Here is a 19,320-nt window from a genome sequence, read left to right on the forward strand (position 1 = left end):
CTATATTGTGGCACTCTCACACAGTAGTAATACTATAACTATATACCAGCACTCTCACATAGGTGTAATACTGTACCGGTATACCAGCACTCTCATACAGGAAAAATAGCTGTGTACAAGCACTCTCAAACAGGAGTAATACCTGTATACCAGCACTCTCACAAAAAAGTATTACTGTACCTTTATACCAGCACTCTCACACAAGAGTAATACTGAAACTGTATACCAGAACACTAACGCAGATTTAATACCTGTATACAAGCACTCTCACAGAGGAGTAAAAGCAACATACCAGGAATCTCCTACAGGAGTAATACCTATATACCTGCCCTCTCACACAGGAGTAAGACCTGTATACCAGCAATCTCACACAGAAGTAATACCTGTATACCAGCCCTCTCACACAGGAATAATACCTGTATACCAGCACTCTCACACAGGAGTAAGTCCTGTGTGCCTGCACTCACACACAGGATTAATACATGCATGCAAGAACTCTCACACAGGAGTAATACCTGTATGCAAGCACTCTCTCACAGGAGTAATACCTGTATACCAGCAATCTCACACTTGAGTAATACCTATATGCAAGCACTCTCACACAGGAGTAATACCTTCATGCAAGCACTGTCACACAGGGAATAAAACCTATATGCCAGCACTCTCACACTGGAGTAATACCTGAATATCTGCACTCTCACACAGAAGTAATACCTTTATACCAGCACTCTCATACAGGAATAATACCTGTATACCAGCACTCTCACACAGAAGTAATACCTGCATACTAGCACTCTCACACAGGAGTAATACTGTATATGTATACCAGCACTCTCACACAGGAGTAATACCTGTAAACCAGCACTCTCACACAGGAGTAATACCTGTATATCAGCACTCTTGCACAGGAGTAATACTGTACCTGTATACCAATACTCTCACACAGGAGTAATACCTGTGTACCAGCACTCTCACACAGGAGTAATACCTGTGTAACATCACTAATACACAGGAGTAATACCTGTTTACCAGCACTCACAGAGGATAAATACTGTTCCTGTATACCGGCACTCTCACACAGAAGTAATACTGTACCTATATACCAGCACTCTCAAACAGGTGTAATCCCTGTATACCAGCACTCTCCCACAGGATTAATACCTGTATACCAAAACTCTCACACAGAAGTAATACCAGCATACTAGCACTCTCACACAGGAGTAATACTGTACCTGTATACCAGCACTCTCACACAGGAGTAATACCTGTATACCAGCACTCTCACAAAGGAGTAATACCTGTATACCAGCTCTCTCACACAGGAGTAATACCTGTGTACCAGCATTCTCACACAGGAGTAATACCTGTGTACCAACACTATTACACAGTAGTAATACCTGTATACCAGCACTAACAGAGGAGTAATACTGTTCCTGTATACCGGCATTCACACACAGAAGTAATACTATACCTATATACCAGCAATCTCACACAGGTGTAATACCGGTATACCAGTACTCTCACACAGGAGTAATACCTGTATACCAGCACTCTCACCCTGGATTAATACCTGTATACCAGCACTCTCACACAGGAGTAATACCTGTATGCCAACACTCTCACACAGGAGTAATACCTGCATACAAACACTGTCACACTGGAAAAAATACCTGTATACCAGCAATCTCACACAGGAGTACTAACTGTATACCAGCACTCTCACACATGAGAAATACCTGCATATCAGCAATCTCACACAGAAGTAATACCTATATACCAGCAATCTCACACAGGAGTAATATGTGTATACCAGACCTTCTCACACAGGAGTTATACCATTAAACCAGCACTCACACAGGAATAAAACTTGTGTACCAGCACTCTCACACAGGAGCAATCCTTGTATACCAGCACTCTCACACAGAAGTATTAATGTACCTGTATACCAGCACTCTCATTCAGGAGTAATACTGTACCTGTATACCAGCACTCTCACATAGGAGTGATACCTGTATACAAGCACTCTCACACAGGAGTAATACATGTATACCAGCCCTTTCATGCAGGAATAATACCTGTATACCAGCACTCTCACATAGGAGTAATATATGCATGCAATAACTCTCACACATGAGTAATACCTGTATGCAAGCACTCTCACACATTAGTTATACCTGTATACCAGCAATATCACACAGGAGTATTACCAGTATGCCAGCACTCTCACACATGAGTAATACCTGAATATCAGCACTCTCACACAGGAATAATACTTGTGTACCAGCACTCTCACACAGGAGTAATACCTTTAACCCTCACACAGGAGTAATTCCTGTATACCAGCACTCTCGCACAGGAGTAATACCTGCATGCATTCAATTTAACACAGGAGTAATACCTGCATGCAAGCACTGTCACACAGGGAGTAATACCTGTAAGCCAGCACTCTCACACAGGAGTAATACCTGAATATCAGCACTCTCACACAGAAGTAATACCTGTATACCAGCACTCTCACACATGAGTAATACCTGTATGAAAGCACTCTCACACAGGAGTGATACCTGTATACCAGCAATATCACACAGGAGTACTACCTGTATACCAGAATGCTTACACAGCAGTAATACTTGTAAAGCAGCACTCTCACACAGGATTAATGCGTGCATACAACCACTCTCACACAGGATTAATACCTGTATTCCAGCACTCTCACACAGAAATAATTCCTGTGTACTAGCACTCTCACTCAAGATTAATACCTGTAACTCTCATACAGTATTATCTGTATACCACCACTCTCACACATGAATAATACCTGTATACCAGCACTCTCACACAGTAGTATTACTGTCTCTGTATACCAGCACTCTCACACAGGAATAATACCTGTATACCAGCACTAACAAACAGGAGTAACACCTGTGTACCAACTTTATTACACAGGAGTAATACCTGTATAACAGCACTTACAAAGGAGTAATACTATATTGTGGCACTCTCACACAGTAGTAATACTATAACTATATACCAGCACTCTCACATAGGTGTAATACTGTACCGGTATACCAGCACTCTCATACAGGAAAAATAGCTGTGTACAAGCACTCTCAAACAGGAGTAATACCTGTATACCAGCACTCTCACAAAAAAGTATTACTGTACCTTTATACCAGCACTCTCACACAAGAGTAATACTGAAACTGTATACCAGAACACTAACGCAGATTTAATACCTGTATACAAGCACTCTCACAGAGGAGTAAAAGCAACATACCAGGAATCTCCTACAGGAGTAATACCTGTATACCAGCCCTCTCACACAGGATTAATACCTGTATACCAGCAATCTCACACAGGAGTAATACCTGTATACCAGCCCTCTCACACAGGAGTAATACCTGTATACCAGCCCTCTCACACAGGAGTAATAATTGTATACCAGCACTCTCACATAGGAGTAATTCCTGTGTACCAGCACTCTCACACAGGATTAATATAAGCTTGGAAGAACTCTCACACAGAAGTAAAACCTGTATGCAAGCACTCTCACACAATAGTATTACTGTACCTTTATACCAGCACTCTCACACAAGAGTAATACTGTAACTGTATACCAGAACACTCACGCAGATTTAATACCTGTATACAAGCACTCTCACAGAGGAGTAAAACCTGCATACCAGGAATCTCCTACAGGAGTAATACCTGTATACCAGCCCTCTCACACAGGATTAATACCTGTATACCAGCAATCTCACACAGGAGTAATACCTGTATACCAGCCCTCTCACACAGGAGTAATTCCTGTGTACCAGCACTCTCACACAGGATTAATAAAAGCATGCAAGAACTCTCACACAGAAGTAATACCTGTATGCAAGCACTCTAACATAGGATTAATACATGTATACCAGCCCTCTCACACAGCAATAATACGTGTACACCAGCACTCTCACACAGTAGTATTACTGTACCTTTATACCAGCAATCTCAAACAGGAGTAATACTGTACCTGTATACTAGCACACTCACACAGAATTAATACCTATATACAAGCACTCTCACGCAGGAGTAATACCTGTATGCCAGCAATCTCCTACAGGAGCAATACCTATATACCAGCCCTCTCACACAGGAGTAAGACCTGTATACCAGCAATCTCACACAGGAGTAATACCTGTATACCAGCCCTCTCACACAGGAGTAATACCTGTATACTAGCACTCTCACACAGGAGTAAGTCCTGTGTACCTGCACTCTCACACAGGATTAATACATGCATGCAAGAACTCTCACACAGAAGTAATACCTGTATGCAAGCACTCTCACACAGGAGTAATACCTGTATACCAGCAAACTCACACTTGAGTAATTCCTGTATGCAAGCACTCTCACGCAGGAGTAATACCTTCTTGCAAGCACTGTCACACAGGGAATAATACCTATATGCCAGCACTCTCACACTGGAGTAATACCTGAATATCAGCACTCTCACACAGAAGAAATACCTGTATACCAGCACTCTCATACAGGAATAATACCTGTTTACCAGCACTCTCACACAGAAGTAATACCGGCATACTAGCACTCTCACACAGGAGTAATACTGTATATGTATACCAGCACTATCACACAGGAGTAATACCTGTATACCAGCACTCTCACAAAGGAGTAATACCTGTATATCTGCACTATTGCACAGGAGTAATACTGTACCTGTATACCAATACTCTCACACAGGAGTAATACCTGTGTACCAGCACTCTCACACAGGAGTAATACCTGTGTAACATCACTCTCACACAGGAGTAATACTGTACCTGTATACCAGCACTCTCACACAGGAGTAATACCTGTATACCTGCACTCTCACACAGGAGTAATACCTGTATACCAGCTCTCTCACATAGGAGTAATACTATACCTGTATACCAGCACTCACACAGGAGTAATAACTGTGTACGAGCACTCTCACACAGGAGTAATACCTGTGTACCAACACTATTACACAGGAGTAATACCTGTATACCAGCACTAACAGAGGAGTAATACTGTTCCTGTATACCGGCATTCACACACAGAAGTAATACTATACCTATATACCAGCACTCTCACACAGGTGTAATACCTGTATACCAGTACTCTCACACAGGAGTAATTCCTGTATACCAGCACACTCACACTGGATTAATACCTGTATACCAGCACTCTCACACAGGAGTAATACCTGTATGCCAACACTGTCACACAGGAGTAATACCTGCATGCAAACACTGTCACACTGGAAGAAATACCTGTATACCAGCAATCTCACACAGGAGTACTAACTGTATACCAGCACTCTCACACATGTGAAATACCTGAATATCAGCACTCTCACACAGAAGAAATACCTGTATACCAGCAATCTCACACAGGAGTAATATCTGTATACCAGCCTTCTCACACAGGAGTTATACCTTTATACCAGCACTCACACAGGAATAAAACTTGTGTACCAGCACTCTCACACAGGATAAATACTTGTATACCAGCACTCTCACACAATAGTATTAATGTATCTGTATAACAGCACTCTCATTCAGGAGTAATACTGTACCTGTATACCAGCACTTTCACATAGGAGTGATACCTGTATACAAGCACTCTCACACAGGAGTAATACCTGTATACCAGCTATCTCCCACTGGAGTTATACCTGAATACCAGCCCTTTCATGCAGGAGTAATACTTGTATACCAGCACTCTCACACATGAGTAATTCCTGTGTACCAGCACTCTCACATAGGAGTAATATATGCATGCAATAACTCTCACACATGAGTAATACCTGTATGCAAGCACTCTCACACATTAGTGATACCTGTATACCAGCAATTTAACACAGGAGTAATACCTGCATGCAAGCACTGTCACACAGGAGTAATACCTGAATATCAGCTCTCTCACACAGAAGTAATACCTGTATACAAGCACTCTTACTCAGGAATAATACTTGTGTACCAGCACTCTCACACAGGAGTAATACCTTTAACCCTCACACAGGAGTAATTCCTGTATACCAGCACTCTCACACAAAAGTAATACCTGTAAACCAGCACTCTCACACAGGAGTAATACTGTACCTGTATACCAGCACTCTCACACAGGAGTAATACCTGTATACCAGCACTCTCACACAGGAATAAGACCTATATACCAGCAATCTCAAACTGGAGTAATACCTGTATACCAGCTCTCTTACACAGGAGTAATACCTATATAACAGCACTCTCACACAGGAGTATTACTGTACCTGTATACCAGAATGCTTACACAGCAGCAATACTTGTAAAGCAGCACTCTCACACAGGATTAATACCTGCATACAACCACTCTCACACAGGAGTAATACCTGTATACCAGAACTCTCACACAGGAGTAGTACCTATATAACAGCACTCTCACACAGGAGTATTACTGTACCTGTATACCAGCACTCTCACACAGGAGTACTACCTGTATACCAGAATGCTTACACAGCAGTAATACTTGTAAAGCAGCACTCTCACACAGGATTAATACCTGCATACAACCACTCTCACACAGGAGTAATACCTGTATACCAACAATCTCACACAGGATTAATACCTGTATTCCAGCCCTCTCAAACAGAAGTAATACCTGTATACCAGAACTCTCACACAGGAATAATACCTGCATACCAACACTCTCACACAGGAGTACTCTCACACAGGAGTAATACTGTACCTGTATACCTGCACTCTCATACATGAGAAATACCTGTTTACCAGCACTCTCACACATAAATAATACCTGTATACTAGCACTCTCACACAGGCGTAATTCCTGTGTACTAGCACTCTCACACAAGATTAAAACCTGTAACTCTCATACAGTAGTATCTTTATACCACCACTCTCACAAAGGAATAATATCTGTGTTCCAGCACTCTCACACAGGAGTATTAACAGTATACCAGCACTCTCACACAGTAGTATTACTGTCTCTGTATACCAGCACTCTCACACAGGAGTAATACCTGTATACCAGCACTCTCAAACAGGAGTAACACCTGTGTACCAACTCTATTACACAGGAGTAATACCTGTATAACAGCACTTACAAAGGAGTAATACTATTCCTGTATACTGGCACTCTCACACAGTAGTAATACTATAACTATATACCAGCACTCTCACATAGGAGTAATACTGTACCTGTATACCAGCACTCTCACACAGGAATAATAGCTGTGTACAAGCACTCTCAAACAGGACTAATACCTGTATACCAGCACTCTCACACATTAGTATTACTGTACCTTTATACCAGTACTCTCACACAAGAGTAATACTGTAACTGTATACCAGAACTCTCACACAGATTTAATACCTGTATACAAGCACTCTCACAGTTGAGTAAAACCTACATACCAGGAATCTCCTACAGGAGTAATACCTGTATACCAGCCAACTCACACAGGAGTAATACCTGTATACCAGCAATCTCACACAGGAGTAATACCTGTATACCAGCCCTCACACACAGGTGTAATACCTGTATACCAGCCCTCTCACACAGGAGTAATAATTGTATACCAGCACTCTCACATAGGAGCAATTCCAGTGTACCAGCACTCTCACACAGGATTAATACAAGCATTCAAGAACTCTCGCAAAGAAGTAATACCTGTATGCAAGCACTCTCACATAGGATTAATACGTGTACACCAGCACTCTCAAACAGTAGTATTACTGTACCTTTATACCAGCACTCTCACACAGGAGCAATACTGTACCTGTATACTTGCACTCTCACACAGAATTAATACCTGTATACAAGCACTCTCACGCAGGAGTAATACCTGTATGCCAGCAATCTCCTACAGAAGTAATACCTATATACCAGCCCTCTCACACAGGAGTAAGACCTGTATACCAGCAATCTCACACAGGAGTAATACCTGTATACCAGCCCTCTCACAGAGGAGTTATACCTGTATACCAGCAATCTCACACAGGAGAAATACCTGTATACCAGACCTCTCACAAAGGAGTAATACCTGTAAACCAGCCCTCTCACACAGGAGTAATACCTGTAAACCAGCCCTCTCACACAGGAGTAATAATTGTATACCAGCACTCTCACATAGGAGTAACTCCTGTGTACCAGCACTCTCACACAGGATTAATACAAGCATGCAAGAACTCTCACACAGAAGTAATATCTGTATGCAAGCACTCTCACATAGGATTAATACATGTATACCAGCCCTCTCACACAGCAATAATACGTGTACACCAGCACTCTCACACAGTAGCATTACTGTACCTTTATACCAGCACTCTCACACAGGAGCAATACTGTACCAGTATACTTGCACTCTCACACAGAATTAATACCTGTATACAAGCACTCTCACGCAGGAGTAATACCTGTATGCCAGCAATCTCCTACAGGAGTAATACCTATATACCAGCCCTCTCACACAGGAGTAAGACCTGTATACCAGCAATCTCACACAGGAGTAATACCTGTATACCAGCCCTCTCACAGAGGAGTAATACCTGTATACCAGCCTTCTCACACAGGAGTAAGTCCTGTGTACCTCCACTCTCACACAGGATTAATACATGCATGCAAGAACTCTCACACAGAAGTATTACCTGCATGCAAGCACTCTCACACAGGAGTAATACCTGTATACCAGCAATCTCACACAGGAGTAATACCTTCATGCAAGCATGGTCACACAGGGAATAATACCTATATGCCAGCACTCTCACACTGGAGTAATACCTGAATATCAGCACTCTCACACAGAAGTAATACCTGTATACCAGCACTCTCACACAGGAGTAATACCTGTGTACCAGCACTCTCACCCAGGAGTAATACCTGTGTAACATCACTATTACACAGGAGTAATACCTGTTTACCAGCACTCACAGAGGAGAAATACTGTTCCTGTATACCGGCACTCTCACACAGAAGTAATACTGTACCTATATACCTGCACTCTCAAACAGGTGTAATACCTGTATACCAGCACTCTCACACAGGATTAATACCTGTATACCAGCACTCTTACACAGGAGTAATACCTGTATGCCAGCACTCTCACACAGGAGTAATACCTGCATGTAAGCACTGTCACACTGGAAGTAATACCTGTATACCAGCAATATCACACAGGAGTACTTCCTATATGCCAGCACTCTCACACAGGAGAAATAACTGCATATCAGCACTCTCACACAAAAGTAAAACCTGTATACCAGCACTCTCACACAGAAATAATACCTGTATACCAGCAATCTCACAGAGGAGTTATACCTTTATATCAGCACTCACACAGGAATATAACCTGTGTACCAGCACTCTCACACCGGAGTAATACCTGTATATCAGCACTCTCACACAGATTTATTACTGTACCTGTAGACCTGCACTCTCTTTCAGGATTAAAACTGTACCTGTATACTAGCACTCTCACACAGGAGTAATACCTGTATTCAAGCACTCTCACACAGGAGTAATACGTGTAAACCAGCAATCTACCACATGAGTTATACCTGTATACCAGCCCTCTCACACAGGAGTAATACCTGCATGCACGCATTTTATGACAGGAGTAATAACTGCATGCAAGCACAGTCACACAGGGAGTAATACCTGTATGCCAACACTCTCACACAGGAGTAATACCTGAATATCAAAACTCTCACACAGAAGAAATACCTGTATACCAACACTCTCACACAGGAATAATACTTTTGTACCAGCACTCTCACACAGGAGTAATATCTTTAACTCTCACACAGGAGTAATTCCTGTATACCAGCACTCTCACACATAAGTAATACCTGTATACCAGCACTCTCACACAGGAGTAATACATGTATACCAGTACTCTCACACAGGAGTAATACTGTACCTGTGTACCAGCAGTTTCACACAGGAGAAATACTTGTATACCAGCACTCTCACACAGGAATGATACCTGTATACCAGCTATCTCAAACAGAAGTAATACCTGTATACCAGCACTCTTTCACAGGAGTAATACTGTACCTGTATACCAACACTCTCACACAGGAGTAATACCTGTGTACCAGCACTCTCACACAGAAGTAATACCTGTATACCAGCACTCTCACAACGGAGTAATACCTGTATACAAGCCCTCTAACACAGGAGTAATAACTTTAGACCAGCAATCTCACACGGGAGTAATACCTGTGTACCATCACCCTCACACAGGAGTTTTACCTGTATACCAGCACTCTCACACAGAAGTAATACCTGTATACCAGTACTCTTACACAGGAGTAATACCTGAATACCAGCACTCTCACACAGGAGTATTACTGTACCTGTATACCAGCACTCTCCCACTGGAGTAATACAGTACCAGTATACCAGCACTTTCAGACCGGAGAAATACTGTACCTGTATACCAGCACTCTCACACAGGAGTACTACCTGTATACCAGAACGCTTACACAGGAGTAATACTTGTATAGCAGCACTCTCCCACAGGATTAATACCTGCATTCAACCACTCTCACACAGGAGTAATACCAGCATACCAGCACTCTCACACAGCAGTAATACTTTACCTGTATACCAGCACTCTCATACAGGTATAATACCTGTTTACCAGAACTCTCACACAGAACTAATACCTGTATACAAGCACTCTCACACAGGACTAATACCTGTATACCAACAATCTCACACAGGAGTAATACCTGTATACCAGCACTCTCACACAGTTATAATACCTGGATACCAGCAGTCTCACACAGGAGTAATACTTTACCTGTATACCAGCACTCTCATACAGGAGTAATACCTGATTACATGCACTCTCACACAGAAGTAATACCTGTATACCAGCACTCTCACACATGCATAATTCATGTGTACTAGCACTCTCACAAGATTAATACCTGTAACTCTCACACAGTAGTATCTGTATACCACCACTGTCACACAGGAATAATACCTGTGTACCAGCACTCTCACACAGGAGTATTAACAGTATACCAGCACTCTCACACAGTAGTATTACTGTAACTGTATACTAGCACTCTCACACAGGAGTAATACCTGTATAGCAGCACTCTCAAACAAGAGTAATACCTGTGTACCAACTCTATTACAGAGGAGTAATACCTGTATAACAGCACTTACACAGGAGTAATACTGTACCTGTATATCGGCCCTCTCACACAGTAGTAATACTCTACCTATATACCAGCACTTTCACATGCATGTAATACTGTACCTGTATATAAGCCCTCTCACACAGGAATTATACTTTTATACCAGCACTCTCACACAGGAGTAATACATGTATACAAGCAATCTCACACAGGAGTAATACCTCTATATCAGCAATCTCCCACAGGAGTAATACCTGTATTCCAGCAATCTTACACAGGAGTAATACCTGTATACCAGCCCTCTCACACAAGAGTAATAACTGTATACCAACACTCTTACACAGGAGTAATTCCTGTGAACCAGCCCTCTCACACAGAAGTAATACCTGCATACCAGCACTCTCACATAGGAGTAATACCTGTATACCAGCAATCTCACACAGGAGTAATACCTGTATACCAGCCCTCTCACACAGGAGTAATACCTGTATACCAACACTCTTACACAGGAGTAATTCCTGTGAACCAGCACTCTCACACAGGAGTAATACCTGCACGCAAGAACTCTCACACAGGAGTAATACCTGTATGCAAGCACTCTCACACAGGACTAATACCTATATACCAGCAATCTCACACAGAAGTAATACCTGCATGCAAGCACTGTCACACAGGGAGTAATACCTGTATGCCAGCACTCTCGCAAAGGAATAATACCTGCATATCAGCACTCTCACACAAAAGTAATACCTGTATACCATCACTCTCACACAGAAGTAATACCTGTATACCAGCACTCTCACATAGGAGTAATACTGTACATGTATACAAGTACTCTCACACAGGAGTAATACCTGTATACCAGCACTCTCACACAGGAGTAATACCTGTATGCCAGCACTCTCACACAGGAGTAATACCTGCATGTAAGCACTGTCACACTGGAAGTAATACCTGTATACCAGCAATATCACACAGGAGTACTTCCTATATGCCAGCACTCTCACACAGGAGAAATAACTGCATATCAGCACTCTCACACAGAAATAATACCTGTATACCAGCAATCTCACAGAGGAGTTATACCTTTATATCAGCACTCACACAGAAATAATACCTGTGTACCAGCACTCTCACACCGGAGTAATACCTGTATATCAGCACTCTCACACAGATTTATTACTGTACCTGTAGACCTGCACTCTCTTTCAGGATTAAAACTGTACCTGTATACTAGCACTCTCACACAGGAGTAATACCTGTATTCAAGCACTCTCACACAGGAGTAATACGTGTAAACCAGCAATCTCCCACATGAGTTATACCTGTATACCAGCCCTCTCACACAGGAGTAATACCTGCATGCACGCATTTTATGACAGGAGTAATAACTGCATGCAAGCACAGTCACACAGGGAGTAATACCTGTATGCCAACACTCTCACACAGGAGTAATACCTGAATATCAAAACTCTCACACAGAAGAAATACCTGTATACCAACACTCTCACACAGGAATAATACTTTTGTACCAGCACTCTCACACAGGAGTAATATCTTTAACTCTCACACAGGAGTAATTCCTGTATACCAGCACTCTCACACATAAGTAATACCTGTATACCAGCACTCTCACACAGGAGTAATACATGTATACCAGTACTCTCACACAGGAGTAATACTGTACCTGTGTACCAGCAGTTTCACACAGGAGAAATACTTGTATACCAGCACTCTCACACAGGAATGATACCTGTATACCAGCTATCTCAAACAGAAGTAATACCTGTATACCAGCACTCTTTCACAGGAGTAATACTGTACCTGTATACCAACACTCTCACACAGGAGTAATACCTGTGTACCAGCACTCTCACACAGAAGTAATACCTGTATACCAGCACTCTCACAACGGAGTAATACCTGTATACAAGCCCTCTAACACAGGAGTAATAACTTTAGACCAGCAATCTCACACGGGAGTAATACCTGTGTACCATCACCCTCACACAGGAGTTTTACCTGTATACCAGCACTCTCACACAGAAGTAATACCTGTATACCAGTACTCTTACACAGGAGTAATACCTGAATACCAGCACTCTCACACAGGAGTATTACTGTACCTGTATACCAGCACTCTCCCACTTTAGTAATACAGTACCAGTATACCAGCACTCTCAGACCGGAGAAATACTGTACCTGTATACCAGCACTCTCACACAGGAGTACTACCTGTATACCAGAATGCTTACACAGGAGTAATACTTGTATAGCAGCACTCTCCCACAGGATTAATACCTGCATTCAACCACTCTCACACAGGAGTAATACCAGCTTACCAGCACTCTCACACAGCAGTAATACTTTACCTGTATACCAGCACTCTCATACAGGTGTAATACCTGTTTACCAGAACTCTCACACAGAACTAATACCTGTAAACAAGCACTCTCACACAGGACTAATACCTGTATACCAACAATCTCACACAGGAGTAATACCTGTATACCAGCACTCTCACACAGTTATAATACCTGGATACCAGCACTCTCACACAGGAGTAATACTTTACCTGTGTACCAGCACTCTCATACAGGAGTAATACCTGATTACATGCACTCTCACACAGAAGTAATACCTGTATACCAGCACTCTCACACATGCATAATTCATGTGTACTAGCACTCTCACACAAGATTAATACCTGTAACTCTCACACAGTAGTATCTGTATACCACCACTGTCACACAGGAATAATACCTGTGTACCAGCACTCTCACACAGGAGTATTAACAGTATACCAGCACTCTCACACAGTAGTATTACTGTAGCTGTATACTAGCACTCTCACACAGGAGTAATACCTGTATAGCAGCACTCTCAAACAAGAGTAATACCTGTGTACCAACTCTATTACAGAGGAGTAATACCTGTATAACAGCACTTACACAGGAGTAATACTGTACCTGTATATCGGCCCTCTCACACAGTAGTAATACTCTACCTATATACCAGCACTTTCACATGCATGTAATACTGTACCTGTATATAAGCCCTCTCACACAGGAATTATACTTTTATACCAGCACTCTCACACAGGAGTAATACATGTATACAAGCACTCTCACACAGGAGTAATACCTCTATATCAGCAATCTCCCACAGGAGTAATACCTGTATTCCAGCAATCTTACACAGGAGTAATACCTGTATACCAGCCCTCTCACACAAGAGTAATGCCTGTATACCAACACTCTTACACAGGAGTAATTCCTGTGAACCAGCCCTCTCACACAGAAGTAATACCTGCATACCAGCCCTCTCACATAGGAGTAATACCTGTATACCAGCAATCTCACACAGGAGTAATACCTGTATACCAGCCCTCTCACACAGGAGTAATACCTGTATACCAACACTCTTACACAGGAGTAATTCCTGTGAACCAGCACTCTCACACAGGAGTAATACCTGCACGCAAGAACTCTCACACAGGAGTAATACCTGTATGCAAGCACTCTCACACAGGACTAATACCTATATACCAGCAATCTCACACAGAAGTAATACCTGCATGCAAGCACTGTCACACAGGGAGTAATACCTGTATGCCAGCACTCTCGCAAAGGAATAATACCTGCATATCAGCACTCTCACACAAAAGTAATACCTGTATACCATCACTCTCACACAGAAGTAATACCTGTATACCAGCACTCTCACATAGGAGTAATACTGTACATGTATACAAGTACTCTCACACAGGAGTAATACCTGTATACCAGCACTCTCACATAGGAATAATACAAGTATACTAGCACTCTCACACAGGAGAAATACCTGTATACCAGCACTCTTACACAGGAGTAATACTGTACCTGTATACCAACACTCTCACACAGGAGTAATACCTGTATACCAGCCCTCTCACACAGGAGTAATAACTGTATAACAGCAATCTCACACAGGAGTAATACCTGTATACCAGCACACTAATACCTGTGTACCAACACTCTCACACAGGAGTAATACCTGTATACCTGCCCTCTCACACAGGAGTAATACCTGCATAACAGCACTCTCACATAGAAGTAATACCTGAATACTTGTGCTCTGTCACAGGAGTAATACCTGTTTACCAGCACTCTCACACAGGAGTAATACTGTACCTGAATACCAGCACCCTCCCACAGGAGTAATACAGTAAAAGTATACCAGCACTCTCACACATGAGTAATACTGTACCTGTATACCAGCACTCTCACACAGGAATACTACCTGTATACCAGAATGTTAACACAGGAGTAATAAATGTATACCAGCAATCTCATACAGGAGTAATACCTGTATACCAGCACTCTCATACAGGTGTAATACCTGTTTACCAGAACTCTCACACAGAACTAATACCTGTAAACAAGCACTCTCACACAGGACTAATACCTGTATACCAACAATCTCACACAGGAGTAATACCTGTATACCAGCACTCTCACACAGTTATAATACCTGGATACCAGCACTCTCACACAGGAGTAATACTTTACCTGTATACCAGCACTCTCATACAGGAGTAATACCTGATTACATGCACTCTCACACAGAAGTAATACCTGTATACCAGCACTCTCACACATGCATAATTCATGTGTACTAGCACTCTCACACAAGATTAATACCTGTAACTCTCACACAGTAGTATCTGTATACCACCACTGTCACACAGGAATAATACCTGTGTACCAGCACTCTCACACAGGAGTATTAACAGTATACCAGCACTCTCACACAGTAGTATTACTGTAGCTATATACTAGCACTCTCACACAGGAGTAATACCTGTATAGCAGCACTCTCAAACAAGAGTAATACCTGTGTACCAACTCTATTACAGAGGAGTAATACCTGTATAACAGCACTTACACAGGAGTAATACTGTACCTGTATATCGGCCCTCTCACACAGTAGTAATACTCTACCTATATACCAGCACTTTCACATGCATGTAATACTGTACCTGTATATAAGCCCTCTCACACAGGAATTATACTTTTATACCAGCACTCTCACACAGGAGTAATACATGTATACAAGCACTCTCACACAGGAGTAATACCTCTATATCAGCAATCTCCCACAGGAGTAATACCTGTATTCCAGCAATCTTACACAGGAGTAATACCTGTATACCAGCCCTCTCACACAAGAGTAATGCCTGTATACCAACACTCTTACACAGGAGTAATTCCTGTGAACCAGCCCTCTCACACAGAAGTAATACCTGCATACCAGCCCTCTCACATAGGAGTAATACCTGTATACCAGCAATCTCACACAGGAGTAATACCTGTATACCAGCCCTCTCACACAGGAGTAATACCTGTATACCAACACTCTTACACAGGAGTAATTCCTGTGAACCAGCACTCTCACACAGGAGTAATACCTGCACGCAAGAACTCTCACACAGGAGTAATACCTGTATGCAAGCACTCTCACACAGGACTAATACCTATATACCAGCAATCTCACACAGAAGTAATACCTGCATGCAAGCACTGTCACACAGGGAGTAATACCTGTATGCCAGCACTCTCGCAAAGGAATAATACCTGCATATCAGCACTCTCACACAAAAGTAATACCTGTATACCATCACTCTCACACAGAAGTAATACCTGTATACCAGCACTCTCACATAGGAGTAATACTGTACATGTATACAAGTACTCTCACACAGGAGTAATACCTGTATACCAGCACTCTCACATAGGAATAATACAAGTATACTAGCACTCTCACACAGGAGAAATACCTGTATACCAGCACTCTTACACAGGAGTAATACTGTACCTGTATACCAACACTCTCACACAGGAGTAATACCTGTATACCAGCCCTCTCACACAGGAGTAATAACTGTATAACAGCAATCTCACACAGGAGTAATACCTGTATACCAGCACACTAATACCTGTGTACCAACACTCTCACACAGGAGTAATACCTGTATACCTGCCCTCTCACACAGGAGTAATACCTGCATAACAGCACTCTCACATAGAAGTAATACCTGAATACTTGTGCTCTGTCACAGGAGTAATACCTGTTTACCAGCACTCTCACACAGGAGTAATACTGTACCTGAATACCAGCACCCTCCCACAGGAGTAATACAGTAAAAGTATACCAGCACTCTCACACATGAGTAATACTGTACCTGTATACCAGCACTCTCACACAGGAATACTACCTGTATACCAGAATGTTAACACAGGAGTAATAAATGTATACCAGCAATCTCATACAGGAGTAATACCTGTATACCAGCCCTCTAATATATGTGTACCAGCACTCTCACACAGGATTAATACATGCATACAAGCCCTCTCAAACAGAAATAATACCTGTATACCAGCACTCTCACACAGGAATACTACCTGTATACCAGAATGTTAACACAGGAGTAATAACTGTATACCAGCAATCTCATACAGGAGTAATACCTGTATACCAGCCCTCTAATATATGTGTACCAGCACTCTCACACAGGATCAATACATGCATACAAACCCTCTCAAACAGAAATAATACATGTATACCAGCACTCTCACACAGGAATAATACCTGCATAGCAGCACTCTCACACAGGAGTAATTCCTGTGCACCAGCACTCACACAGAAGTAATACCTGTATACCAGCAATCTCACACAGGAGTAATACCTGTATACCAGCCCTCTCACTTTTGTGGACTTTTGTCCAGGAATGATGATGTTCGTCCATGCAAGATAACGTTTTGCCTCTTTCTGAGTGCCCCTTGGTCAGCAACCCATTTTTGGAGGGAAAATCCTGCCCCATTGATAGGCAGCCCTAGTGTCCAGGCAGAGATCCCTGTAAGTGGCCTGTTGCTGGGTTCCCCCTGTCCACTCATAGATGCCAGACTGACAGGGAGGAGAATATGGGAGAGCTTATAAAATATCCTCAGGGCTGTCAGTGCTGAGTCTGGGGGGAATTTCTGTAAATAGGAGTCTGGGAGGAATTTCTGAAAATAGGATTGTCTGTGTGGTGCTTCTATGGAGTGTCCCTGGATCTGTACAAATAGGGGTGCAGTAACCCTTCTCATTTACCCTAGATTACAAATACTGCACCTGGTGTGCTGTCTGTAAGGAGTTGCTGTGGAGTGTCCCTGGATCTGTACAAATAGGGGTGCAGTAACCACTCTCATTTACCCTGGATTACAAATACTGCACCTGGTATGCTGTGTGTAATGAGTTGCAGTGGAGTGTCCTTGGAGCTGTAAACATAAGGATGTTATAACTTTTATGTTTGCCCTGGATTACAATTACCAGACTTCACTTTAGCCCGGAAGGCTACCTATCCAGGAGAGGTGCTCTGCTGCTGGATGTGAGTCCCTGGAGGAAGCTTGCCTGGGGATTTGCATAGAGCACCCTGCTTTGGAAGAAGCCCCCTCTAAATAAAGGACTGCCTTCGTGAGTGCCTGTTATCAGGAGGCACAGCATGAGGATGTCTGCGCATGCTGGGATAGAAGAGGAGCTGCCTGGGAAGGAGGTCTCATCGCTCCATCGCCGCGGATGAAGCCCCAGCTGAGGAAAAGGTCCCACCAGTGATGAAAACCCTGCTGGTACCCACATGGGCAGATGAAAAGATAGCCCCAGAGGAAGAGTGCTTCAGGACCCCTCCTGCTGCTGTGTTTGTTTGCTGGACAGAGCCCCTGTGGAAAGGGATTTTGCACCTGTTGCTCCTAGTAAAATACCTGCAGGAGGTCTGCTGCAGTGCCTAGCATCTCAGAGTTTCCCTGGACATCGTGGGAGGCTGAACAGCCACTGCCAGGGGTGAGATCCTACCAGAACCTCCCTATACTCTGTCCCTCCACAGCTCCTATCTTCCCTCCATTAAGGCCCTGCCCCTCTGTACACCTATCCTATCTGGGTCCCCTGGGTCTGCATTATCCTTTACCTTGTGGCTAACCATGATTAGGCTGGGGGACTAGGTTTTGTGTAAAAGCTGGGACCGGGGGTTAGTCTCCCACACAACTGGGTGTAGAAAGGGGTCATAGTGTCTTAAATTAGGTAAAGTGTGTGTGTGTAATGTTGACATAGGGGGGGAAGTACAAGATAG

The 19,320-nt window shown here is 42.7% G+C and overlaps 1 protein-coding gene across 1 annotated transcript in view; it reads right to left on the bottom strand.

The window, feature by feature from the left end:
* Positions 1–19,040, bottom strand: part of LOC148511985 (collagen alpha-1(III) chain-like) — a 94,982-nt gene extending 75,942 nt beyond the window's left edge. The window contains exon 1 of the transcript XR_015880205.1: positions 18,956–19,040. The gene's annotated coding sequence lies outside the window, so the exon portion shown is untranslated. The remainder of the gene's footprint in view (positions 1–18,955) is intronic.
* Between the last annotated feature and the right edge of the window lie 280 nt (positions 19,041–19,320).

The sequence above is a fragment of the Taudactylus pleione genome, unplaced genomic scaffold, assembly GCF_031769625.1.
Source record: "Taudactylus pleione unplaced genomic scaffold, aTauple2 ptg000286l, whole genome shotgun sequence".
Taxonomy (NCBI): domain Eukaryota; kingdom Metazoa; phylum Chordata; class Amphibia; order Anura; family Myobatrachidae; genus Taudactylus; species Taudactylus pleione.